Genomic DNA, 27,062 nt, shown 5'->3' on the forward strand with positions numbered 1-27,062 from the left:
TGGTGGCAGTGCAGAAGGGGTTGTGTGGTGGTGGAGGTGATGTGGAAGACTGAGTGTGGGAGAATGCGTAAGTATACTCACTTTGCCTAACCTGGTTAGGTCATTAAATCTCTTCCTGCACTGGACCCAGGTTCGTGGCACGTTGCCGCAGCTGGTGACCTCCTCGGCTACCTCCAGCCAGGCCTTCTTCGTGGTGGAGGGAGGGCACTTCCTCCCATCAGACGGGATAAGGATTCCCTCCTCCTCCTCACCCCATCCAGCAGCAGCTAGAGCGAGGAGTCCGAAAATCTTGGGGCAGCCTTCCCTCTGGCCTGCTCCATGGTTCAGCATTGGTTGTTTGCTGCAGGAGGAGCATTGGTGGACTGCCCCTTTAAATAGGGCTCCTCCAGCTGACAGACCTTGCTGCGCATGCGCAGTCCGCCCGCCGCGCAGCTTACCAGCGGGAAACCCGGAAGCACAGGTAAGTGGCTCCAATTAGCCTGCGGAGCGCACTGATTTCACCGGCCGCGTTAGCCATGCGCCCAGTCGACCTCCCGCTGAGAACCCGCCGCCCTGCTAATATCAAGCCCATTATTTCAGTGAGCGAGTGGTCAATCTATGGAACAGGCTCCCTGGGGAGACGGTGGAAGCAGAAAGTGTTGATTGATTCAAATACAAATTAGATGGATTTTTTCAGAAAATAATATTCTGGGATACGATATATGAGTAATTTGAGACATGACATGTGGTAAGTGTAACAGGCTTGGGAGAAAAAAGGTGACTCTGGACCTATGATTCCCAAAGCTCCCCTCCACTGGGTTTTCCTCACCTCATGTCTCGGTCTGTTCTAGACGAATTGACAGTGATTGATTGATACGATTAGTCAACATCTATATTATTATTGTATTAGGCGACTACCAGGATGGTAAAAGGTGAACTTGATGGACATTGGTCTTGTTTTGTCTCGCAATTTCTATGTTCCTATCCTGTTGAAACCCTTCCACCATGTTGAAGAGATGACCACCCTCAATCACATTTATAATCTCGGGGCTTATCCATCGAAGAAAGAAAGGACTTGAATTTATATAGCGACTTTTGTGACCTCCGGACGTTCCAAAGTGCTTTACAGCCACTGAAGTGCTTTTTGAAGTGCAGTCACTGTTGTAATGTAAGAAAGACAGAGGCCAATTTGCACACAGCAAGATCCCACAAACAGCAATGTGATAATGACCGTGCCCATCTATCCCACAACTCCATGTTTGAGCCCCTCCAATCAGGTTTCCGCCCTGCCACAGTTCTGAAACGGCCCTTATCAAAGTCTCAGATGACATCCTATGTGACTGTGACCATGGTAAACTATCCTCCTCCCCTTTCTCAACCTGTCTGCAGCCTTTGACACGGTTGATCACATCATCTTCCTCCAACCCCACTCCTCCGTCATCCAGCTGAGTAGGACTGCTGTCACCTGGTTCCATTCCTACCTATCCAGTCATGGCCAGAGAATCCCTGCAATGGCTTCTCTTCCTGCTCCCGCATCGTTACCTCTGGAATCCCCCAAGGATCTATCCTTGGCCCCCTCCTACTTCTCATCTACATGCTGTCCCTCAGTGACATCATACGAAAAAAACATCAGGTTCCATATGTACGCTGACGACACCCAGCTCTACCTCACCACCAGCTCTCTCGACCCCTCCACTGCCTCTGATTTGTCACTTTGCTTCCGTCATCCAGTGCTGGATGAGCAGAAATTTTCTCCAACTCAATAGTGGAAAGACCAAAGCCATTGTCTTCGGTCCCGGCCACAAACTCCGATCCGTGGCCACCAACTCCATCGCTCTCCCAGGCCACTGTCTGAGGCTGAACCAGACCGTTCGTAACCTTGACGTCCTATTTGACCCTGAGATAAGCTTCTGACCCCACCTCCACTTCATCACCAAGACCGCCTAATTCCACCTCCGTAACATCGCCCATCTCCACCCCTGCCTCAACTCATCTGCTGCTGAAACCCTCATCCATGTCTTTGTTACCTCTAAGCTCGACTATTACAATGCTCTCCTGTCTGGTGTCCCATCTTCCACCCTCCGTAAACTTGAGCTCATCCAAAATTCTGCTGCCCCTATCCTAACTCGCACCAAGTCACGGTTACCCATCACCCCTGTACTCACTGACCTTCATTGGATCCCTGTCCAATTTTAAAATTCTCATCCTTGTACTCAAATCCCTCCATGGCCTCACCCCTCACTATTTCTGTGACCTCCTCCAGCACTACAATTCTCCGAGATCTCTATGCTCCTCCAATTCTGGCCTTTTGCGCATCCCTGATTTTAATCGCTCCATCATTGGTGACCGTGCCTTCAGCTGTCTCGGTCTCTCGCTCTGGAAACCACCCCCTAAACCTCTCTACCTCTCTCTCCTCCTTTAAGTCTCCCCTTAAAACTTAACCTCTTTGACCAAGCTTTTGGTCACCTGTCCTAATATCTCCTTATGTGGCTCGGTGTCAAATTTTGTTTGATAATCGCTCCTGTGAAGCGCCTTCGGACGTTTTTGCCACCTTAAAGGTGCTATATAGATACAAGCTGTTGTTGTATAATCTATTTTAGTGGTGTTGGTTAAGGGCTAAATATTGGCATGGGGAATTCCCCTGCTCTTCTTCAAAACAATGTCATGGGATCTTTTACGTCCACCTGAAAGGGCAGACTCAGTTTAACGTCTCATCTGAAAGACGGCACATCCAACAGTGCAGCACTCCCCTCAGTACTGCACTGAAGTGTCAGCCAACATTATGTGCTGAAGTCTTTGCAGTAAACCCAAAACCACCTGATTCAGAATTGAGACTGCTGCTACTGATCCAAGGCTGACACCTAAATATATGGGGGATAGGGGGGAGGTGGGAGATAAAAGCTATTCCCAGCCTTTCCTGACCCCATTCCCTTACTGGAGTAGTTTGTGGTCCACCCCAACCTGCCCCGAGTCGTTCCCAGCCCCCACTCTCATCGTACCCTTAGTCCTTCTTGCCCATGTCTTCCTGCACCTGGTGTTTAGTGACCAGCTGTGCAGTGTTCTTTACCCAAAGAATTGTTCTGTACTCAGAACTTGTTAAAGCATAGAATGCTTAGCCACAGAGAGTAATTGAAGTAGAAAACATTACATATTTTAAGGGAAAATTGGATAGATATTGAAACAGAGGAAGATACAGGGCTATGGGAAGAGAGCAGGGCAGTGGGATTAGTGTTGGATTGCTCTAGCAAAAAGCCAGCACAGATGCAATGGGCTGAATGGCCTCTTCCCATGTTTCATCTCTGTACTTGTCGACTGTACAGCTGATAAGGAACCACAGGTAGAGGAGGACTTAAGCCTGAAGGACTCGGGCTTGATAGTGACTGCGGGGATAAATTGTGAGGGACTTGAGGCAATGTGGACCAGGATTGACTCAGGATGTTGGGATAGGCCGGGAATGACTCCTGGCACATCAGGTCCAGGCCACTGTAGGAAGCACAGGGAGTGGGTTAGGATGTTGCTACTTTGGCATTTGCGATGGGTGCAGCCAAAATGAAGAGGAAAAGGGCTTGCTGTGATTGACAGCAGCCAATGAGAAGGAACAAAGGCATTTGCAGAAATAAATGGTCAACAAAGCCCAGCCTAATAACTGAATCTCCATCTTGTTCCTCATTGGTGTTTACCGACTGCCACTCAAAAGCAGCATCTGGCAGGTAGGCTTTGTTGCTTCGTATCTTGAACATCTGGGCCGCCCCTTAATAAAAATGCTTCTGAATTCTGAGTGGAAAGGCTGGATAAACTGTTGGAGGGGGAATAGTTTAATTTAATTTAATAGCATACCAAATGTTTAGTGTAGTGTTCTAATAGTTTTAACTGACAGATGGAGATGTAATGACTCTTGAAAGGGTTGGGTTTAACTAGATTATCATTTCCTGCTATCATTGTTTCCTGCCTGCTTTTCTGGGCTGATAGATAATCTCCAAAGAAATATAAGCTAAGCAAATGCTTCTTCTGACACTCGAGGCCAGATAGCTCCTGCAGTTTCTACTTTTTGAAGTATAATTGGATAGACACTTATAACAAACCATTCCTTGTACTGTGTACAGTTTTGGTTTCCTTACCTAAGAAAGGGCATACTTGCCTTAAAGGGGGTGCAATAAGAGTTTACTAGATTGCTTCCTGAGATGAGAGGGTTGTCCTATGAGTCAAAAGGGCCATTATTCTCTGGAGTTTAGAAGAATGAGAAGTGATCTCATTGAAACATATAAAATTCTTAGAGGGCTTGACAGGGTAGATGCTGAGAGGCTGTTTCCCCAGATGGAGAGTCTCGAACTAGGGGTCATAGTCTCAGGATAAGGGGTCGGCCATTTAGGACTGAGATGAGGAAAAGTTTCTTCATTCAGAGGGTTGTGAATCTTTAGAATTCTCTACCCCAGAGGACTGTGGATGCTCAGTCGTTGGGTACATTCAAGACTGAGATCGATGGATATTTGAACACTAAGGGAATCAAGTGATATGGGGATAGGGCGGGGAAGTGAAGTTGAGGTGGAAGATCAGCCATGATATTGAATGGTGGAGCAGGTTCGAGGGGCCGTATGGCCTACTCCTGCTACAATTTGTTATGTTCTTCCCCACCTCTGCTAAATATCCAGCAAGTTTCTTTGACTGTGCTCAATTGACGGGTTGGATCATTGCTGAAATGGTCATCTCACTGCCCTATACCTTATGAAATGTATTCAGGGCAGTGCAGTCCTAGTGCGTCACAATACCAACATGCCAGCTACACTATAGAGTAGCAGAATACAGGTCCAGTCACACGATTCCTCACACAGTAAACTACCAATCTTGGCTGTGCCAGCTGTTTCAGCTGCTTTTACCATCTGCTGATGGGCTATTGCAGAGTGACATTAGAAGAGGTCAGAGGTCAGCCCTGTCTAATTTCAACCTGGGAACATAACACGACAGGGGGCAGGGACGAGAGCAATCTGAAAAGCTGAGAAAATAGGTGAAAGTTGGAGAATAAAAGGATAGTTTAATTGTCTTTGCCATGAAAGGAAAAGAGATTTGACGTAGTCAGTTTCCTCTAATTGCCCTGCTTTGTATTGGTTCTGCTTCATAACATTTACCATTCTTGCTCTCTGCTTTGGTTTTCCTTATCTAAAAATATTGTCACTTTACTCATTTTATGGTGTTTTTATGTGTTTTACAACATAAGATATCAGTCACTTGTCCACTTTCTCCAGTGCTGTAAACATTGGACAGATCTCCAGTGTGTGGTTTTCGGTCATGAGTTCTATGCCGACGATATCACCTTGTCATTAAAATGGCAAGCTGCGTTCATCACATGGCCACAGCGATGACCATATAGCATTAATATATTCCTCTCCCCACTCTGTCTGACTGTCTCTCTGTGCATCTCTCTGTTTCTCTCTCTCTGTCTCTCTCACTCTCATTTTTCCTGTATTTATCTTTTTCTCTTCACGGCCTATGTGGCTGTGAACTTGCTAGTGTTTTCTTTTGTTTCTCCCTAGAGAATGCTGTGGACCTGGACTTTCCTATCATCTATGGTGATAATGAAGATTCTCTATTATTTATTTTTCTCAATAGTTTTCTCCCCTCCCCGCCTGAAGTTGTTGGCACCTTTCTGGAATGAACTTAACTTATGATCTTTAGCACTTTCAAGGCCACCATTTTGATAGTTGCAGCTCTCCATTTCTGAGATTGGTTTCCAAGCACCTGCCCTGGAACGATCAAAACACAAAAGTGTTGCTCCAAATGGTGAGCAAAATGCAGCAGAACCAACTTCAACTAGTCTTTTGGATGATGTGTAACATCAGGCATCTCCTAACTAGTTGGGCAGACTGAGGCCGTCAATGGGTACATCAGTTTGACCAACTGCTTAATGTGGAATCCACAGAATGTGCCTCCACATTAGTAGATTCATAAAAGCCCAACCTAGCGCCAAACAGCTTCACTTGGGCTGAAGTTTTACAATCTGAAAGGGGGAAGAGCCCCAGGCTGTTACAGTATCACTGGATATGAGCAAACGCAGCGTTCGGCAAATGTTGAATCAATTCTGTTATCTGTTTAGTGCAGCCTGGCAGGAGAGCAAATTCTACTTGATTAGCAATGAGCAATAATTATCTGCCTTTAGATGCAGAAGGAAAACCTTTAATTGTTCCATGTATGGTAGGATCTCATCACTGTCATTTCCCAGCTAAGTCTTCACATCAGTCCTGAACAGTGGACACACACAGTAGCTCTGAGCACTAACAACAGAATTGTTTAACTCGATTGTGATTGCAGCTTTAATTTTCTGGCTATGGGCTTTCTCCAAAGTCCAGGAAGCTTCATACAGACCAGGATGATGTTGGACAGAATGGCTGCCTGCATAATAATAGTCACTGGATTCCAAAAAAATAACTCATGGTGAGATGTTTTAGAACATTTCTGCATAATAAGGTGCTATATAAATGCAAATAATATCCAGGAATGCAACAAAAAACACATTGCTGGCCTATAGTGGACAGATTGAGAACACACTTTGCATGAAACTAGAAAAAACGGCAGCCTGTGGCATCCAGTGCCCCCAGTGGTGACCATCTGTTCTGATAGGAGCACCGGTGAGGAATCATTACTCGGGCTGCCTCCGACTAATGCAAATGCAGCATCAATGTAGCCTTTGTGAGTGACTTTACTGACAGTCGTCTTCTGCAAATGAGCATTCTAGGAACCAGTGCATCTGTAGTCAGCGTGTCCTCAGTCAGTAAATCACCATTTCAAGTGACAAAACATTTTCACTTAGGTCTGAAAAGAGTGAGCTGCAATTTCAATAACTTTCTGTATTTACAGCAAACTTGACATGCTTTCTGCTGTCAGGCTTTGGAATTTAGTTTTTCCAATTGTTCATAATAAGGACTTTCTCCAAGTATGAAAGGACTAAACCCAGCGGGGCAGTATGTCAATTCCCTCCTTCCTTCTACCATTTATAATAATGTGAAGATTTTTAACATTTCCATCAACATGAACATAAGCCTTTCTATATGATTTATTCAGGTTTTCCAGCCAGCTCTCTGGGTTAGTTTGCCTGCAGTGTTTCAGATGCACACTGTTGACAGTATACTGTAATTTTTAATGAACTCTTGGAGGAAAAGGAACATCTCATTAATTGTATATAAATGAATTGCATCAATTGATGAATGATTAGGGTCAGGTGCATGAGCAATTGGGACCTCTCTGGCTCCCATATATAAGGGAGTAGGCTTGGGGAGAGGGTGTGGGTTTGTGTGAGGGATGCATTGGGTTAATGTGAATCCCAGCAAATAAAGTTGATAAGCAATTAAAAGTATTCAGTCCTTCACTGTCTGGCTATCCCATTCTAACACATCTGAGGGTTGACTTTTACTCACATCACTTTTCACCACCTCCTCCCTCATTTTATATTGGAAAAAAAAATTATTGGTGTTGAAAAGCATTATTTTTCCACCTCCCAACCAGTCTGGGTCGTCTTGTCATAAGGCTGCTCCAGGATGTCACCAAGAGGGAACGGTACCCAAACCCCACTGAAAGCAGGGACCACAACTCTGCATGGTCCTGACCAGAGTCACTGTTTGCTGGTGGTGCAGTTTTCACAGGGCTGGGCAGCTGTAGGTGCAGAGTCATGCCCCCTGTTCTCCGTACAGTTGCTCTCAGTCCCCTCTTCAATGGCGAAATAGCTGAGCATTCAGGAGACCTGAACTGGCAGGTCTCCATGGGACATAGAAAATTATTTTTTTTTAAGTCAACCAATATGTTTGTGTGTAGTTTTGTTCAATATAAAATGGGAGAATAACTCTCCTGAGACTTTCCTTCAATTGTAAGATATGTGTTTATCTGATGGGAGTTAGTTCACCATAGTGCCGATCTATAGGAAGCAGCACTCTTCTCATTAGATGCCTTGTAAGTGGCTTTCAGGAAGAACAGAGCCCACTTTTTAATCTGACATTCACTAAATGTCATCGTAGTTTATCCGCCAGCTGTGCTCAGTGATAGGATGAAGGAAAGCATTCATTTTACAAAGGTCAGTCTGTTAGATCAATGCTCCCCTGCTCTCACGGATGATGTTTCTGACCTACGCTGCAGTATAACATGCAAGGAAGTCTCAAAATCTTTCCTTTTAAAAGTTGTGTTGAATCACAATTGTGATTTTTTTTTTTAAACTGCAGTTTATTTCCAAATAATCCCCAAATAATCTGTTTCATCCAAAGGAATGATATGACATTATGGCTGTTTTGATTTTATTTTTCTTGTCTTGTTGCCATTTTCATGCATTCGGATGTGGGCGTCACTGGCAAGGCCGGCAATTATTACCCATCCCTAGTTGCCCCATGAGAAGGTGGTAGTGGGCCTTCTTCATGAATCACTGAAGTCCAGGTGGCAAAGATGCTCCCACAATGCAATTAGGTAGGAAGTTCCAGCATTTTGACCCAGTGGTGAAGAAGGAACCGCACTATATGTCCAAGTCAGGATGGTGTTCCCATGTGCCGACTGTCCTTGTCCTGCGTGGTGGAGATCGCAGGTTTGGGAGGTGCAGCCAAAGAAGCAGCTCCCAAATGGGTATACAGATCTACTGATGGCCCATAGCACCTCAGGGATGCCCAGTTTTGAGCTGCTAGACCTGTTCTCAATCTATCCCAGTTAGCACAGTGGAAGTGCCACACAATACGATGGAGGTTGTTCTTAGTGTGCAGATGGGACTTGGTCTCCACAAGGACTGAATCTAGACAAGTCAGCAAAAAAGGACCAAGAGATTGATTAAGAGGGGAAAAATAGAGTATGAGAGTAAACTTGCAAGGAACATAAAAGTGGACTGTAAAAGCTTCTACAAGTATGTAAAAAGAAAAAGATTAGTGAAGACAAATGTAGGTCCCTTACAGTCAGAAACGGGAGAATTTATAATGGGGAACAAGGAAATGGCAGAGCAATTAAACAAATACTTTGGTTCTGTCTTCACGGAAGAGGACACAAATAACTTCCCAGAAATGCTAGGGAACCAAGGGACTAGTGAGAAGGAGGAATTAAAGGAAATTAGTATTAGTAAAAAAAAATGCTGGAGAAATTAATGGCACTGAAAACTGATAAATCCCCAGGACCTATAATCTGCATCCCAGAGTACTAAAAGAGGTAGCCATGGAAATAGTGGATGCATTAGTTGTCATCTTTCAAAATTCTATAGATTCTGGAACAGTTCCTGCAGATTGGAGGGTGGCAAATGTAACCCCACTATTTAAAAAAGGAGGGAGAGAGAAAACAGGGAACTAGAGACCGGTTAGCCTAACATCAATAGTAGGGAAAATGCTAGAGCCTATTATAAAGGATGTGATAATAGGACATTTATCAACGGGATTAGACAAAGTCAACATGGATTTATGAAAGGGAAATCATGTTTGACAAACCTGCTGGAGTTTTTTGAGGATGTAACTGGTAGAATAGATAAGGGAGAACCAGTGGATGTGGTTTATTTGTATTTTCAGTAGACCTTTGGTAAAGTCCCACATAAGAGGTTAGTGTGCAAAATTAAAGCACATGGGATTGGGGATAATATACTGGCATGGATTGAGAATTGGTTGACAGACAGGAAACAGAGAATAGGAATAAATGGGTCTTTCTCGGGGTGGCAGGCAGTGACTAGTGGGGTACCGCAGGGATCAGTGCTTGGGCCCCAGATATTCACAATATATATCAATGATTTGAATGAGGGAACCAAATGTAATATTTCCAAGTTTGCTGATGACATAAAATCAGGTGGAATTGTGAGTTGTGAGGAGGATGCAAAGAGGCTTCAAGGCGATTTAAACAAGTTGAGTGAGTGGGCAAATACATGGTAGATGCAGTATAATGTGGATAAATGTGAAGTTATCCACTTCAGAAGGAAAAACAGAAAGGCAGAGTATTATTTAAATGGTGATAGATTGGGGAATGTTGATGTACAAAAGGACCTGGGTGTCCTTGTACACCAGTCACTGAAAGCAAACATGCAGGTGCAGCAAGCAGTTGGGAAGGCAAATAGTATGTTGGCCTTCATTGCAAGAGGATTTGAGTGCAGGAGCAAGGATGTCTTACTGCAGTTATACAGGGCCTTGGTGAGACCACACCTGGAGTATTGTATGCAGTTTTGGTCTCCTTACCTAAGAAAGGATATACTTGCCATAGAGGGAGTGCAGCGAAGGTTCATCAGACTGATTTCTGGGATGGCAGGACTGTCGTATGAGGAGAGATTGAGTCGACTCGGCCTGTATTCAGTTGAGTTTAGAAGAATGAGAGGGGATCTCATTGAAACATATAAAATTCTGACAGGACTTGACAGACTGGATGCAGGGAGGATGTTTTCCCTGGCTGGGGGGTCCAGAACGAGGGGTCACAGTCTCAGGATACGGGGTCGGACATTTAGGTCTGAGATAAGGAGAAATTTCTTCACTCAGAGGCTGGTGAATCTGTGGAATTCTCTACCACAGAAGGCTGTGGAGGCCAAGTCACTGAATGTATTTAAGAAGGAGCTAGATAGATTTCTAGACACAGAAGGCATCAAGGGGTATGGGGAGAGAGCGGGAATATGGTATTGAGATAGAGGATCAGCCATGATCATATTGAATGGCGGAGCAGGCTCGATGGGCCGAATGGCCTACTCCTGCTCCTAGTTTCTATGTATCTGAGTGTCAGCGGGGTATTTGACCACAGAGAGCATCACAACTGGGTATGATGGTGTTCTCATCCAGCACCCACACAGACACATTTCCAACAGGGGTCACTGGATAGCAATTATGAGCAGCATGCCTGTCCAATTTTCCCCTATCCCTAATCCCTAACCTAACTTTTCTTTTGCAGGAATACTAAAGCCACTTGTAGTGCCTGTTGCTCTGGCTGAGATCAGCTAACTCAGTGTAGATTAGAAATTAACTTGAGACCTTCCTGGTCTGTATGGCTTAGCTATTCACCAGCTAAACTCGCTGAGCTGCCAGCATTTAGCTCACTTTTAAATAATAAAATGTATTTTACCATCCAGTCCACCCTACTTTTATAGTCTCCCCAGGAAGGTGGTGAGCAATGGCTTTAATCCCTTCATCCAGCCATTTGCAATCCCCCAAAAGCAATTCAGGGACAATTTTTCTTCCCTCCCTGTAAGGTAACACCCAGGTTCTGTTCAGTGACTTCCCACAGCAACTGAGCTGGAATCATGTTGAATAGCAGATCAGATCTGCAAATCAGCACTCTGCTCATGTTGGTGATAAAACACACTGCACCACAGATTCTGCCTCAAACCTGATGTTTGAGCCGAGGAAAGACCCGTTGGCAGAACGGAAATGGAAGAGCCATGTGACAGCCGAAGGAAGACTTGTGTTCTCCAATTAATAACATGGATGCAATGCCATGTTGACTGATAACTGGGAGCAGCGAAAACATAGGAAGGGCACCCACAGGACCTGTCCAGAGTAGGAGAGGACATGGGAAGAGCACCCACTGGACCTGGAAGTGCCCCAGGTATCAGATACGCCACAATAGAGCAAGCTACCTGTACTTCACAGGAGAAATCTTTTTGAGGAAGCTGCACCTTAACTCGGGAGCTGCCAACAAGAATCGGGAGCTGATAGGACAACCATGCAGACACAGTATTCCATCCATACTACACACACTGTGACAACAGAAATCAACACTGCCCTCAACTTCTATGCAACAGGATCATTTCAAACATACACAGAAGACACGTCCAGGGTAAGCTGCTTTGCTGAGCACACTGCATCAAATAGATGATGGATGACCATGTGAAGCAGCAGTTGGAGAATCAGATAACTTTTTTGCAATTGCCCAATGTCAACAACAAAGGTTGTAACTCTACAAACAAACAAATGGCCTGTGACCACCACATGAAAATAATGCACCTGAATGGTCATTTCCCTGGGAGTCCTACATTGTTGGGAATTCATGAGTGCCCAAACTCTTCCAAAAAGAAGTTGGCACAAGACTGGCACGAACATAAAATCATCATCCTGTTCCTGAGCTCCAGCTGGCAGCCAAGCCCTCACATAGTCTGCTAATCTGGTTAAGCACAGACTATTGTACTGCACCAGGTCTTTGAATCCTTCTTTCATAGTTGTCTGGATTCTGTCTCTAAGAATGGTAAAGTTGGCCATTATTGCATTACAGAGTAAAGCCGTCAACAGTAGCAGTGGGAGGATTTATGAAAGATACTCCTACTGTCCCTTCTCTACATGCCAGTGAGATTTCCACAAGAGTTGCCAAGCAGTCAATTGCAGAGTGCTAGACAGGAAACAGCTTCATCATGGAACCAGATTGATTATGGCTGTGCAACTGTGGGCAGCAGACTCTCCCAAGTTAGCCACACCATCTCATTGTGTGGCGATCACATTACAGCGACTGGTTTACCCATTTGTGCTCGTGCAGCATCCTCTCTTCAAAAGCTAGCAGGTCTGAATCCTAAACTGACTCAGCAGAACCAGTGGCCACGCTAAATGTCTGCGTAGTTACAGCCCACTAACAGTGCCACTTGTTCATCCATGTCTTGCCCTTCTCAACATCACGATCAATCTTTGGTATACACAGAGCTGGTGCTTGGTTCAGGTGAATATGCAGTGCGCCCTAATGTTAGTTCTGGCTCTGAGGGATCAGCCTCTGGTAGGAAGCACCACCATTTTGATGTGATGCTTCATATGCCTCTCTGTTCTACTCCAATCTACTGTGCGTTCCTCCCTTCACTTCAACATTGGTGGTAAAGCCTTCAGCATAACACCCCAGGACTCTGAAATTTACTTCCTAAACTCCCCTTTCTACCTTCAAAACCTTCTTTGCTTGTTCGTTCAGTTACCTCCCCTAACTTCTTCTCCATTTCCTGCTTGGTGTCCTCCGATGCCTTGTAAAACAACTTGGGATGTTTCATTGCATGAAAAGTGCGATATAAGTGCAAGTTATTGTTCTGTGCATTCTTGTTTTTGTGGCACGTTGTTAGTTTAATGGCTTGGTTAACTATCTTGCTACAGCACTGTTAAATGATGCTGAATTCTACAGGGTACCTGAATTGTTGTGTGGCCCCAGATGCTTGTACATATTCTTATGAGATATTGTATTACCATTTATGTACAGGCTAGCAGCTTGCCACCATCGTCCAGCTTCACCTTGTCCCCTGCCTTCTGCAGTCTCTATGGTGATTATTTCCAGCACACCTTCCTTGTAGGGGGAAATGTAACCTGGAAGATGAGTTCATGGAGTGCTTTTGGGACAGTTTCTTAAAGCAGCACGTTCTAGAGCCAACCAGAGAGCAGGCTATTTTAGATCTGGTAATGTGTAATGAGACAGGATTAATTAATGACCTCATTATAAAGGAGCCTCTAGGTAGCAGTGATCACAATATGATTGAATTTTGTATTCAGTTTGAGGGAGAGAAGAGTAAGTCTAAGTCTAGTGTTTTAAACTTAAATAAGGGCAATTATGAGGGCATGAAGACAGAGCTGGCTAAAGTGAACTGGGAACTTAGGTTAAGGGATAGGTCAGTAGAGATGCAGTGGCAGACATTTAATGAGATATTTCATAACACTCAGCAAAGATACATTCCAGAGAGAAAGAAAGACTAGGGGAAGGACGTACCATCCGGGGCTAACTAAGGAAGTTAAAGATAGTATCAAATTGAAAGAAAATGCATACGATTCCGCGAAGATTAGTGGCAGGTCAGAAGATTGGTCAGAATATAAAAAACAGCAAAGAATGACTAAAAGAATAATGAGGGAGAAATTAGAGTATGAGAGAAAGCTAACTAGAAATATAAAAACAGATAGTAAGAGTTTCTACAGGTATTTAAAAAGGAAAAGAGTAAGTAAAGTGAGCATTGGTCCTCCAGAGTGTGTGTCTGGGGAATTAATAATGGAGAATAAGGAAATGGCGGATGAACTGAACAGATATTTTGCGTCCGTCTTCACTGTAGAGGATACAAATATCATGCCAGAAATAATTGTGAATCAAGAGGTGAAAGGGAGGGAGGAACTTAAAACATTTACAATCACCAGGGAAAGGGTTCTGAAAACATTATTAGAACTAAAAGCTGACAAGTCCCCAGGACCTGACGGACTTCATCCTAGGGTCTTAAAAGAAGTGGCTGCAGAGATAGTAGATGCGTTTTTTGTATTAATTTTCTAAAATTCCCTAGATTCTGGAAGGGTCCCATCAGATTGGAAAATGTAACTCCTCTATTCAAGAAAGGAGGGAGACAGAAAGCAGGAAACTACAGGCCAGTTAGCTTAACATCTGTCATAGGGAAAATGCTAGAATCAATTATTAAGGAAGTTATAACAGGGCACTTGGAAAATCTCAATGCAAATCTCAGACAGAGTCAACACAGCTTTGTGAAAGGGAAATTGTGTTTGACTAATTTATTACAGTTCTTTGAGGAAGTAACAAGCAATGTGAATAAAGGGGATCCTGTGGATGTGGTGTACTTGGATTTCCAGAAGGCTTTTGACAAGGTGCCACATCAAAGGCTACTACACAAAATAAGGGCTCATGGTGTCGGGGGTAACATTAGCATGGATAAAGGATTGTTTAGTTAACAGGAAACCGAGAGTAGGCATAAATGGGTCATTTTCAGGTTGGCAAGATGTAATGAGTGGAGTGCCACAGGGATCAGTGCTTGGGCCTCAACTATTTACAATCGATATCAATGACTTGGGATGAAGGGACCAAATGTATAGTTGCTAAATTTGCTGATGACACAAAGGTAGGTAGGAAAGTAAGTTGTGAAGAGGACATAAGGAGTCTGCAAAGGGATATAGGTAGGTTAAGTGAGTGGGCAAAAATTTGGCAGATGGAGTATAATGTGGGAAAATGTGAACTTGGCAGGAGGAATAGAAAAGCAGTATATTTAAATGGAGAGAGATTGCAGAACTCTGAGGTACAGAGGGGTCTGAGTGTCCTAGTACATGAATCACAAAAAGTTAGTATGCAGGTACAGCAAGTGATTAGGAAGGCAAATGGAATGTTGTCATTTATTGCAAGGCGAATGGAATATAAAAGTAGAGATGTTTTGCTACAGTTGTACAGGGCATTGGTGAGACCACATCTAGAATACTGTGTGCAGTTTTGGTCTCCTTATTTAAGAAAGGACATAATTGTTTTAGAGGCGGTTCAGAGAAGGTTCACTCAACTGATTCCTGGAATAAGGGGGTTATCTTATGAGGAAAGGTTGAACAAGTTGGGCCTGTATACACTGGAGTTTAGAAGAATGAGAGGTGATCTTATTGAAACATATAAGATCCTGAGGGGACTAGAAGGGGTAGATGCTGGGAGAGACTAGAACTAGGAGCCTTGTGGGAGAGACTAGAACTAGGGGCCACAGTTTAAAAATAAGGGGTCTCCCATTTAAGACACAGATGAGGAGAAATTTTTTCTCAGAGGGTCGTGACCCTGTGGAACTCCCTTCCCCAGAGAGCGGTGGAGGCAGGGTCATTCAATATTTTTAAGGCTGAGTTAGATAAATTCCTGATTAACAAGGGAGTCAAAGATTATTGTAGGTAGACGGGAAAGTAGGGTTGAGGTCACAATCAGATCAGCCATGATCTTATCAAATGACAGAGCAGGCTCGAGGGGCCTATTGGCCTACTCCTGCTCTTAATTCTTATGTGCGTATGTAAATAGCTCTGAATTGGGGGAGGGGGTAGGCCACCAGTACACCACCTCTCCCTGTTATCAATTGCCACTTTCTCCAGCAAGGATAACAAAAGTATCCATTAATTATGCAACGACAATGTAACTGTGCCGTACCTGATCAGTAACCATATGTGGACCGTTACCACCTCCATACTAGGTCACTGCCTATCTTGCTCTCTCTTGCTCTTGCAGTCCTTGTAGCCAACCAGGCAATTAATATTCTTCATCTTGATTTCGGATTGGTATACCTGTTCATATAAGGCAAGTTAGCACGTGGAACTCTTCAGCTGCTGAGTTGATGCAAAGTATTCTTCTTGTAGTAATATTGAGGCACAGATCTATCAGGAATTGCTTTCTGTCATGTCTACATGGGACTTAGCAGACAAATTCACAGTGATGTTCCTTGCTTACCTTTGAGAGGGTGATGCATGCCTGACATATCTTTGTTTGAATGTAATTAGTTGTCACCTTGCAACTTCAGCAAGAGCCTGGCAAGTGTCATCACTATATCTGGATTTCCGGTCCTATTTTCTCTATTCCATCGCAAACGATTTTCCTTACTGCTTGCCTGGATTAATGGAAAATTCACATTTCACACTGGTTAAGAGCCTTGTCTGTAAACAGGTGAGTCAGCTGCAGAATTACAGGTATGTCCTGAGTGGCAGCACACAGGGTAACAAATCCCATTTCGCAGAAAAAGCCCTGTTGAAAATAGCGCATTCACTAGAGTTCGTTAAAATCAGTGCAAAATAATTAATACTCATTTACCCACTTTGTGTAAAAAGAGGAAGTTTTAGAGTGATTTCAGAACAAACATGAGTAAGAACTGCTGTGAGAAAGCACTGAAAGATAACTCGATCATCAGTAGCTGCCACAAAGGCTCAGTGAGTTTAACCAGTGAAGAGCTGAACCTTACAGACCAGCAACAGCCCACATTCAGTTCCTGGTTTGTGCTAAGTGAGCTGGGCACTATAATTGCTCTCTGGTCCTGAGCCAAGGTTCCTGCTCTGGATTGTTATCCAGTGACCCCTACTGGAAGTGCAGTGCAGAGAGATGAGGACAGCACTGATCTCAGCCATGAATCCCCCATAAATAGTTTGCCAGCACTTAATGTCCACGTTCATACAAAAAGAATGAGCACTTGAGTGAGGTATTTATGGCGATTTAAAACCCCAGCAAGGAATCAATGTCTCCAGGAGAGGAGGGGATGAAATTGGGAAGGGCTCCAAGTCTGTACCATGTGGTTGTACCACAAGCTGAGAAAGCAGAGGGTTGTTCCACTTGGGCCTCTGTCCGTTCCGTGTTAAATTTGGGCCTCTGTCCGTTCCGTGTTAAATTTGGGCCTCTGTCCGTTCCGTGTTAAATTTGGGCCTCTGTCCGCACCGTGTTAAATTTGGGCCTCTGTCCGCACTGTGTTAAATTTGGGCCTCTGTCCGTTCCGTGTTAAATTTGGGCCTCTGTCCGTTCCGTGTTAAATTTGGGCCTCTGTCCACACTGTGTTAAATTTGGGCCTCTGTCCGTTCCGTGTTAAATTTGGGCCTCTGTCCGCACTGTGTTAAATTTGGGCCTCTGTCCGTTGCGTGTTAAATTTGGGCCTCTGTCCGTTGCGTGTTAAATTTGGGCCTCTGTCCACACTGTGTTAAATTTGGGCCTCTGTCCGTTCCGTGTTAAATTTGGGCCTCTGTCCGTTCCGTGTTAAATTTGGGCCTCTGTCCGCACTGTGTTAAATTTGGGCCTCTGTCCACACTGTGTTAAATTTGGGCCTCTGTCCGTTCCGTGTTAAATTTGGGCCTCTGTCCACACTGTGTTAAATTTGGGCCTCTGTCCACACTGTGTTAAATTTGGGCCTCTGTCCGTTCCGTGTTAAATTTGGGCCTCTGTCCGTTGCGTGTTAAATTTGGGCCTCTGTCCGCACCGTGTTAAATTTGGGCCTCTGTCCGCACTGTGTTAAATTTGGGCCTCTGTCCGCACTGTGTTAAATTTGGGCCTCTGTCCGTTCCGTGTTAAATTTGGGCCTCTGTCCGTTCCGTGTTAAATTTGGGCCTCTGTCCGTTGCGTGTTAAATTTGGGCCTCTGTCCGCACTGTGTTAAATTTGGGCCTCTGTCCGTTCCGTGTTAAATTTGGGCCTCTGTCCGTTGCGTGTTAAATTTGGGCCTCTGTCCGTTCCGTGTTAAATTTGGGCCTCTGTCCGTTCCGTGTTAAATTTGGGCCTCTGTCCGTTCCGTGTTAAATTTGGGCCTCTGTCCGTTCCGTGTTAAATTTGGGCCTCTGTCCGTTCCGTGTTAAATTTGGGCCTCTGTCCGCACCGTGTTAAATTTGGGCCTCTGTCCGCACCGTGTTAAATTTGGGCCTCTGTCCGTTCCGTGTTAAATTTGGGCCTCTGTCCGTTGCGTGTTAAATTTGGGCCTCTGTCCGCACCGTGTTAAATTTGGGCCTCTGTCCGCACCGTGTTAAATTTGGGCCTCTGTCCGTTCCGTGTTAAATTTGGGCCTCTGTCCGTTCCGTGTTAAATTTGGGCCTCTGTCCGCACCGTGTTAAATTTGGGCCTCTGTCCGCACCGTGTTAAATTTGGGCCTCTGTCCGTTCCGTGTTAAATTTGGGCCTCTGTCCGTTGCGTGTTAAATTTGGGCCTCTGTCCGTTCCGTGTTAAATTTGGGCCTCTGTCCGTTCCGTGTTAAATTTGGGCCTCTGTCCGTTCCGTGTTAAATTTGGGCCTCTGTCCGCACTGTGTTAAATTTGGGCCTCTGTCCGTTCCGTGTTAAATTTGGGCCTCTGTCCGTTCCGTGTTAAATTTGGGCCTCTGTCCGTTCCGTGTTAAATTTGGGCCTCTGTCCGCACTGTGTTAAATTTGGGCCTCTGTCCGTTCCGTGTTAAATTTGGGCCTCTGTCCGTTCCGTGTTAAATTTGGGCCTCTGTCCGCACTGTGTTAAATTTGGGCCTCTGTCCGCACCGTGTTAAATTTGGGCCTCTGTCCGTTCCGTGTTAAATTTGGGCCTCTGTCCGTTCCGTGTTAAATTTGGGCCTCTGTCCGCACTGTGTTAAATTTGGGCCTCTGTCCGTTCCGTGTTAAATTTGGGCCTCTGTCCGCACTGTGTTAAATTTGGGCCTCTGTCCGTTGCGTGTTAAATTTGGGCCTCTGTCCGTTCCGTGTTAAATTTGGGCCTCTGTCCGCACTGTGTTAAATTTGGGCCTCTGTCCGTTCCGTGTTAAATTTGGGCCTCTCTCCGTTCCGTGTTAAATTTGGGCCTCTGTCCGTTGCGTGTTAAATTTGGGCCTCTGTCCGCACTGTGTTAAATTTGGGCCTCTGTCCGCACCGTGTTAAATTTGGGCCTCTGTCCGTTCCGTGTTAAATTTGGGCCTCTGTCCGTTCCGTGTTAAATTTGGGCCTCTGTCCGCACCGTGTTAAATTTGGGCCTCTGTCCGTTCCGTGTTAAATTTGGGCCTCTGTCCGTTCCGTGTTAAATTTGGGCCTCTGTCCGTTCCGTGTTAAATTTGGGCCTCTGTCCGCACCGTGTTAAATTTGGGCCTCTGTCCGTTCCGTGTTAAATTTGGGCCTCTGTCCGCACCGTGTTAAATTTGGGCCTCTGTCCGTTCCGTGTTAAATTTGGGCCTCTGTCCGTTCCGTGTTAAATTTGGGCCTCTGTCCGTTGCGTGTTAAATTTGGGCCTCTGTCCGCACTGTGTTAAATTTGGGCCTCTGTCCGCACTGTGTTAAATTTGGGCCTCTGTCCGCACTGTGTTAAATTTGGGCCTCTGTCCGTTCCGTGTTAAATTTGGGCCTCTGTCCGTTCCGTGTTAAATTTGGGCCTCTGTCCGCACCGTGTTAAATTTGGGCCTCTGTCCGTTCCGTGTTAAATTTGGGCCTCTGTCCGTTCCGTGTTAAATTTGGGCCTCTGTCCGTTCCGTGTTAAATTCGGGCCTCTGTCCGCACCGTGTTAAATTTGGGCCTCTGTCCGCACTGTGTTAAATTTGGGCCTCTGTCCGCACTGTGTTAAATTTGGGCCTCTGTCCGTTCCGTGTTAAATTTGGGCCTCTGTCCGTTCCGTGTTAAATTTGGGCCTCTGTCCGTTCCGTGTTAAATTTGGGCCTCTGTCCGCACCGTGTTAAATTTGGGCCTCTGTCCGTTCCGTGTTAAATTTGGGCCTCTGTCCGTTCCGTGTTAAATTTGGGCCTCTGTCCGTTCCGTGTTAAATTTGGGCCTCTGTCCGTTCCGTGTTAAATTTGGGCCTCTGTCCGTTCCGTGTTAAATTTGGGCCTCTGTCCGTTGCGTGTTAAATTTGGGCCTCTGTCCGCACCGTGTTAAATTTGGGCCTCTGTCCGCACTGTGTTAAATTTGGGCCTCTGTCCGTTCCGTGTTAAATTTGGGCCTCTGTCCGTTCCGTGTTAAATTTGGGCCTCTGTCCGTTCCGTGTTAAATTTGGGCCTCTGTCCGCACCGTGTTAAATTTGGGCCTCTGTCCGTTCCGTGTTAAATTTGGGCCTCTGTCCGCACTGTGTTAAATTTGGGCCTCTGTCCGCACTGTGTTAAATTTGGGCCTCTGTCCGTTCCGTGTTAAATTTGGGCCTCTGTCCGCACCGTGTTAAATTTGGGCCTCTGTCCGTTCCGTGTTAAATTTGGGCCTCTGTCCGTTCCGTGTTAAATTTGGGCCTCTGTCCGCACTGTGTTAAATTTGGGCCTCTGTCCGCACTGTGTTAAATTTGGGCCTCTGTCCGTTCCGTGTTAAATTTGGGCCTCTGTCCGCACTGTGTTAAATTTGGGCCTCTGTCCGCACTGTGTTAAATTTGGGCCTCTGTCCGTTCCGTGTTAAATTTGGGCCTCTGTCCGCACTGTGTTAAATTTGGGCCTCTGTCCGCACTGTGTTAAATTTGGGCCTCTGTCCGTTCCGTGTTAAATTTGGGCCTCTGTCCGTTCCGTGTTAAATTTGGGCCTCTGTCCGTTCCGTGTTAAATTTGGGCCTCTGTCCGTTCCGTGTTAAATTTGGGCCTCTGTCCGCACTGTGTTAAATTTGGGCCTCTGTCCGTTCCGTGTTAAATTTGGGCCTCTGTCCGTTCCGTGTTAAATTTGGGCCTCTGTCCGTTGCGTGTTAAATTTGGGCCTCTGTCCGCACTGTGTTAAATTTGGGCCTCTGTCCGTTGCGTGTTAAATTTGGTCCTCTGTCCGTTCCGTGTTAAATTTGGGCCTCTGTCCGTTCCGTGTTAAATTTGGGCCTCTGTCCGTTCCGTGTTAAATTTGGGCCTCTGTCCGCACCGTGTTAAATTTGGGCCTCTGTCCGTTCCGTGTTAAATTTGGGCCTCTGTCCGTTCCGTGTTAAATTTGGGCCTCTGTCCGTTCCGTGTTAAATTTGGGCCTCTGTCCGCACTGTGTTAAATTTGGGCCTCTGTCCGCACTGTGTTAAATTTGGGCCTCTGTCTGCACCGTGTTAAATTTGGGCCTCTGTCCGTTCCGTGTTAAATTTGGGCCTCTGTCCGTTCCGTGTTAAATTTGGGCCTCTGTCCGTTCCGTGTTAAATTTGGGCCTCTGTCCGTTCCGTGTTAAATTTGGGCCTCTGTCCGTTCCGTGTTAAATTTGGGCCTCTGTCCGCACTGTGTTAAATTTGGGCCTCTGTCCGTTCCGTGTTAAATTTGGGCCTCTGTCCGCACCGTGTTAAATTTGGGCCTCTGTCCGTTCCGTGTTAAATTTGGGCCTCTGTCCGTTCCGTGTTAAATTTGGGCCTCTGTCCGTTCCGTGTTAAATTTGGGCCTCTGTCCGTTCCGTGTTAAATTTGGGCCTCTGTCCGTTCCGTGTTAAATTTGGGCCTCTGTCCGCACCGTGTTAAATTTGGGCCTCTGTCCGTTCCGTGTTAAATTTGGGCCTCTGTCCGTTCCGTGTTAAATTTGGGCCTCTGTCCGTTCCGTGTTAAATTTGGGCCTCTGTCCGTTCCGTGTTAAATTTGGGCCTCTGTCCGTTCCGTGTTAAATTTGGGCCTCTGTCTGCACTGTGTTAAATTTGGACCTCAGGCCGTAAATTTGACACTAAATGGTGTATGAGAGTGACCCTGTGACAAACGTTCTGATTTTTGCCCCTGTCCCTGTCGGAAAGAAGTGCCTGTCCCTGCCCGTGACAGCTCCCCATGTGCCCCCCTGACTATCTGGCTAAGGTCAGAATCTGCTGTGTAGGGAATTGTAGATACTGACCTGTATACTACTCTGTAAAAGTACACTCATCTTAGATAAAATATGTCTTTTGTAGTGCAAACTTAAAAAATTTAACTATTTATCCTGTAAATGAACGTTGAATCTTATTTCTGGAGTGTGACAAGATGCTTTACTGATCTAATGAATACCAACATTTGATTCATTCTTGATTCTTAATTGGAAATTAAGATTTGTTTTTATTTATTCCCTTTCTACAGCCCTCAATAATTTCAAGCACAATGAATTACAAAGTGTCATGTTTCCAAATCAGCTTTGAACTTTGCAAATTAACTTGGCTTTGTCATGTTCCATAATAAGGGTCTGGCATTGTTAACAAAGCTAAATGAAGTTAATTGGTTTACCGAGTAGGTGGACAGATAACTTCAGTGGTATTTTCAATCAGTTTTGCAGTTCCTCCCCTTTCCCTTTTACCTCTTATTCCTCTACATATTTAGAACTTCCCCCAGTAGGGTTGCCAACTCTGGTTGGATGTATTCCTGGAGGTTTCACCTCCCGCCTCCAACTCCCCCACGGTCCTGCCATTGGTTGCCCGACATGTCCATCCTCACAGCGTCGTGCCCTCTAACGCCAATTGGAAAGTGAACACTCTTCATTACCTAATTGGATGATTCTTGACTATCAGTCAAACAGCCTTTTCCCTCATTGCCAATATTTTTATAGCCAATAATCAAAAGTGTTCAAAGAAAAATGCCCCAATGATTTTTCTGCAGGGTTGCTTGCAGCAGTGTCCCTGGAGATTAATCTTTAATTCCTGGAGACTCCAAGACAATCCTGGAGGATTGGCAACCCCCACTCAGGTGTCAGTATGCCACTTGGTTTGTTGCTGAGCCATACAAACCACCAAGCTGCCAGGTTTGATCTCAACGCCAAATCTCTGGGCACTGTAATTATTAATTACTAATTATTAGTGTTGTCATTCAGCAGTCCTAGATTAGGGACAGTATTGATACAATAGTTGCAGAGCAAGGCTCCTTCTACACTCTCTGCCAATCTATCATTTCTTGTTCCAACTCCAGATATTAGCTTCTCTGAAATTGCCAAATTATAGGCACTTTGTAATAGAGACATTCACCTACTGGGAACAGGATTGAAATTTCTCAAACTGATTTCACTCAGGCCCCTGCAGCCAGCCAGTCAGCACAGTGACAGACTTTCATCCCCTCTGCTTGGCTGGATTTAAACGCAGGTGATGGATTAGAAAGGATGGTCTCTAACCCCATTGTACCCGTGACCCAGTCACCAGATTGTTGACTGTAAATCCAAAAATCAGTCAGTTGTAGTAAACAGCTTAGATAGTTCAATGGACTTGAATGTTATTACAATTATTCTGCAATGGACTTTATAAGAATGATATGCTAGTGATTATATTCAATTTATCCAAAAGTCAGTGATTTTTTTTTCGTTTCCCAGATTGAAGTGAAGCTGTCGATGAAATTCACCAGTCGTGAGTTCAGCTTGAAACGAATGCCATCCCGAAAACAGACAGGGGTCTTTGGTGTAAAGATTGCATTAGTCACCAAGTGAGTAACCTGTCTACTGTCTCCTGTCAATATTACTCTACTGCCCAAAATTACAAAACTGGGGCTCCATGATGGTTTAATGGATAAATGCAGTCTAAGCCGTACAGACCACAAGGTTGCAGGTTCAAACTCTGGCCTGTGCTGTTAGCTGATTTCAGCAGGGGTGTTACAGTGCCCCAGGTGAGGGAGAAGAAAATTCAACCAGGGCTCCCACTCCTGATTACCAGTTAACGACCCATGTCTGGACATCAGGTGAGACAGGGACAGAGAATGACTGCGATGCCCTCTGTAGTTGAATAGCCTCACTTATGAAGAATGAGCATTTGAAGGAGGTACTGCATGGATGCTGGCAGCCGCACAACTGTAGCGCAGCAACAGTTACTGCCTTCAGGAGAGAAAGGAAGGAATGTGGGGAGGGGAACAAGACTTTCATCCAGTAGCAGCACAAAAGGGGAGAAGTTAGAGCTATCACCTCAGGTTTGTGTAGTCAGAGGTTTCAGTCCATGCAAAGACCAATACTTGCACTAGGCCATTTTAATGGAGCTAGGTGGTTTAAGCTAGGCTTAATTAAGGCCTTTCAGCCTAAATATATTACAGGAATGCTGGACAACCTTGACCCTGTACAGCTGTTAAGATTGTCAGCACTACATGATATCCCTGTGGCAGCTTCACTTCAAGCACATTTGTAAAGATTGAGGTTTAAATGTCTGTAATCTGTTTGGCTACCTGGAATTCATGACTAATCTCACGGACATTACTGCGAGCAATCCAGGAATAAATCAGATGGGCATTTTGTTCTCTAGTTTCGTTTTAGCTGAACTCACAACAAACATCAGGGACACAACGTGCCCAGAATGAGAGAAAATAGAATATGAACGTAAACTAGCAAGAAATATAAAAATGGATTGTAAGAGCTTCTACAAGTCTGTAAAAAGGAAAAGAGTAGCAAAAGTAAACGTTGGTCCTTAGAGGCTGAGACAGGAGAAATTATAATGGGGAATCAGGAAATGGCAGATACGTTAAAAAAAATATTTTGTATCTGTCTTCACAGTAGAAGACACAAAAAACATACAAAAAATAGTCAGGAACCAAGGCTCTAATGAGAGTGAGGAACTTAAAGTAATTATTATCAGTAGAGAAAAAGTACTTGAGAAACTAATGGGACTAAAAGCCGATAAATCCCCTGGACCTGATGGCCTATATCCAAGGGCTCTAAAAGAGGTGGCAGCAGAGATAGTGGATGCATTGGTTCTGATCTCCTAAAATTCCCTCGATTCTAGAACAGTCCCAGTGGACTGGAAGGTAGCAAATGTCACCCCGCTATTCAAGAAAGGAGAGAGAGAGAAGACAGGGAACTACAGGCCAGTTAGCGTGACATCAGTCGTTGGGAAAATGCTGGAATCCATTATTAAGGATGTAGTAACAGGGCACTTAGAAAATCATAATATAATTAGGCAGAGTCAACACTGTTTTATGAAAGGGAAGTCCTGCTTGAAAAATTTATTAAGGGTTTTTTGAGGATGTAACTAGCAGGGTAGATAAAGGGGAACCAATGGATGTAGTATATTTGGATTTTCAAAAGGCATTCGATAAGGTGCCACATAAAAGGTTGTTACACAAGATAAGGGCTCATGGGGTTGGGGGTACTATATTAGCATGGATAGAGGATTGGTTAACAGACAGAAAACAGAGAGTAGGAATAAACGGGTCATTTTCAGGTTGGCAGGCTGTAACTAGTGGGGTACCGCAAGGATCGGAGCTTGGGCCTCAGCTATTTACAATCTATATGAATGACTTAGATGAAGGGACCGAGTGTAATGTATCCAAGTTTGCTGACGATACAAAGCTAGGTGGGAAAGTAAACTGTGAGGAGGACACAAAGAGTCTGCAAAGGGATATAGACAGGTTAAGTGAGTGGGCAAGAAGGTGGCAGATGGAGTATAATGTGGGAAATATGAGGTTATTCACTTTGGTAGGAAGAATAGAAAAACAGAATATTTTTTAAATGGTGAGGAACTATTAAATGTAGGTGTTTAGAGAGACTTGGGTGTCCTCGTACATGAAACACAAAAAGTTAGCATAAAGGTACAGCAAGCAATTCGGAAAGCAAATGGCATGTTGGCCTTTACTGCAAGGGGTTTGGAGTACAAGAATAAGGAAGCCTTACTACAATTGTACAGGATTTTGGTGAGACCTCACCTGGAGTACTGTGCACAGTTTTGGTCTCCTTATCTAAGGAAGGATATACTTGCCTTGCAGGCGGTGCATCGAAGGTTCACCAGATTGAATCCTGGGATGAGTGGGTTGTCCTATGAGGAGAGGTTGAGAAGAATGAGGTGTGATCTCATTGAAACATATAAGATTCTGAGGGGGCTTGACAGGATAGATGCTGAGAGGCTGTTTCCCACGGCTGGAGAGTCTAGAACTAGGGGACATAGTCGCAGGATAAGGGGTCAGCCATTTAATACTGGGATGAGGAGAAATTTCTTCACTCAGAGGGTTGTGAATCTTTGGAATACTCTACCCCAGGGGGCTGTGGATGCTGAGTCGTTAAATATATTCAAGGCTGAGATCGAGAGATTTTTGGACTCTAAGGGAATCGAGGGATATGGGGATCGGGCAGGAAAGTGAAGTTGAGGTCGAAGATCAGCCATGATCTGATTGAATGGTGGAGCAGGCTCGAGGGGCCGAGTGGCCGACTCCTGCTCCTGTTTCTTCTGTTCTTATGCTGTGTAAGAACAGGCCATTAGGAAAGATCATTGAATTAAAAGGTCTCACAACCCGAGGTTGTTGGAGGCTCAGCGTGATTGATGAGGACTGCACTGTAAAATTCAGTTATCTTTACAGGACAGAATTTAAATTTATATTTCAAACTCTGGTAATTGAACTCCGATTTATTACGCAGTACCTGCTGGACTGTTCTCCACATAATGGCTGGATGGAAGCAAAGGTTTAGCTAAAGCTAATGGCCTATTATTTTTTTCTTGTTCAAGCGTTAAACAAATAGTTTTTCAGCATGTAATTGTAGATGTTCTTTGCTACACCCTGCCTTTCAAGAAAAAACCCTGTTGCTTCATTTTCATTTATACTAGCATTATACCTTTTTTAACTTATCGATCGAGCTTTGCAAGAGCAGCGGTTAAACAACTGTATATTATTGTCCCTGTGTTTGTATCAGCATCTGGCACTAGTCTCACTTCAGAGTGATTAGCGGCCAATTTAGAAAACAGAGACCCAGGACAAAATTCAGGGTGGGTGGCTAAGGTCATGAGTCCTGTTTCACTCAGACGACCAAAGAACTGACACTGAGCCAGTTCTGTGTTTTTTTTTTATTCGTTCACGGGATGTGGGCGTCGCTGGCAAGGCCGGCATTTATTGCCCATCCCTAATTGCCCTTGAGAAGGTGGTGGTGAGCCGCCTTCTTGAACCGCTGCAGTCCGTGTGGTGACGGTTCTCCCACAGTGCTGTTAGGAAGGGAGTTCCAGGATTTTGACCCAGCGACAATGAAGGAACGGCGATATATTTCCAAGTCGGGATGGTGTGTGACTTGGAGGGGAACGTGCAGGTGGTGTTGTTCCCATGCGCCTGCTGCCCTTGTCCTTCTAGGTGGTAGAGGTCGCGGGTTTGGGAGGTGCTGTCGAAGAAGCCTTGGCGAGTTGCTGCAGTGCATCCTGTGGATGGTGCA

At 44.9% G+C, this 27,062-nt stretch overlaps 1 pseudogene; it reads left to right on the forward strand.

Moving 5' to 3' along the window:
* Positions 1-27,062, forward strand: part of LOC137341921 (breakpoint cluster region protein-like) — a 743,894-nt pseudogene that overhangs the window by 686,897 nt on the left and 29,935 nt on the right.

Source organism: Heptranchias perlo, chromosome 25, assembly GCF_035084215.1.
Source record: "Heptranchias perlo isolate sHepPer1 chromosome 25, sHepPer1.hap1, whole genome shotgun sequence".
Classification (NCBI taxonomy): Eukaryota; Metazoa; Chordata; class Chondrichthyes; order Hexanchiformes; family Hexanchidae; genus Heptranchias; species Heptranchias perlo.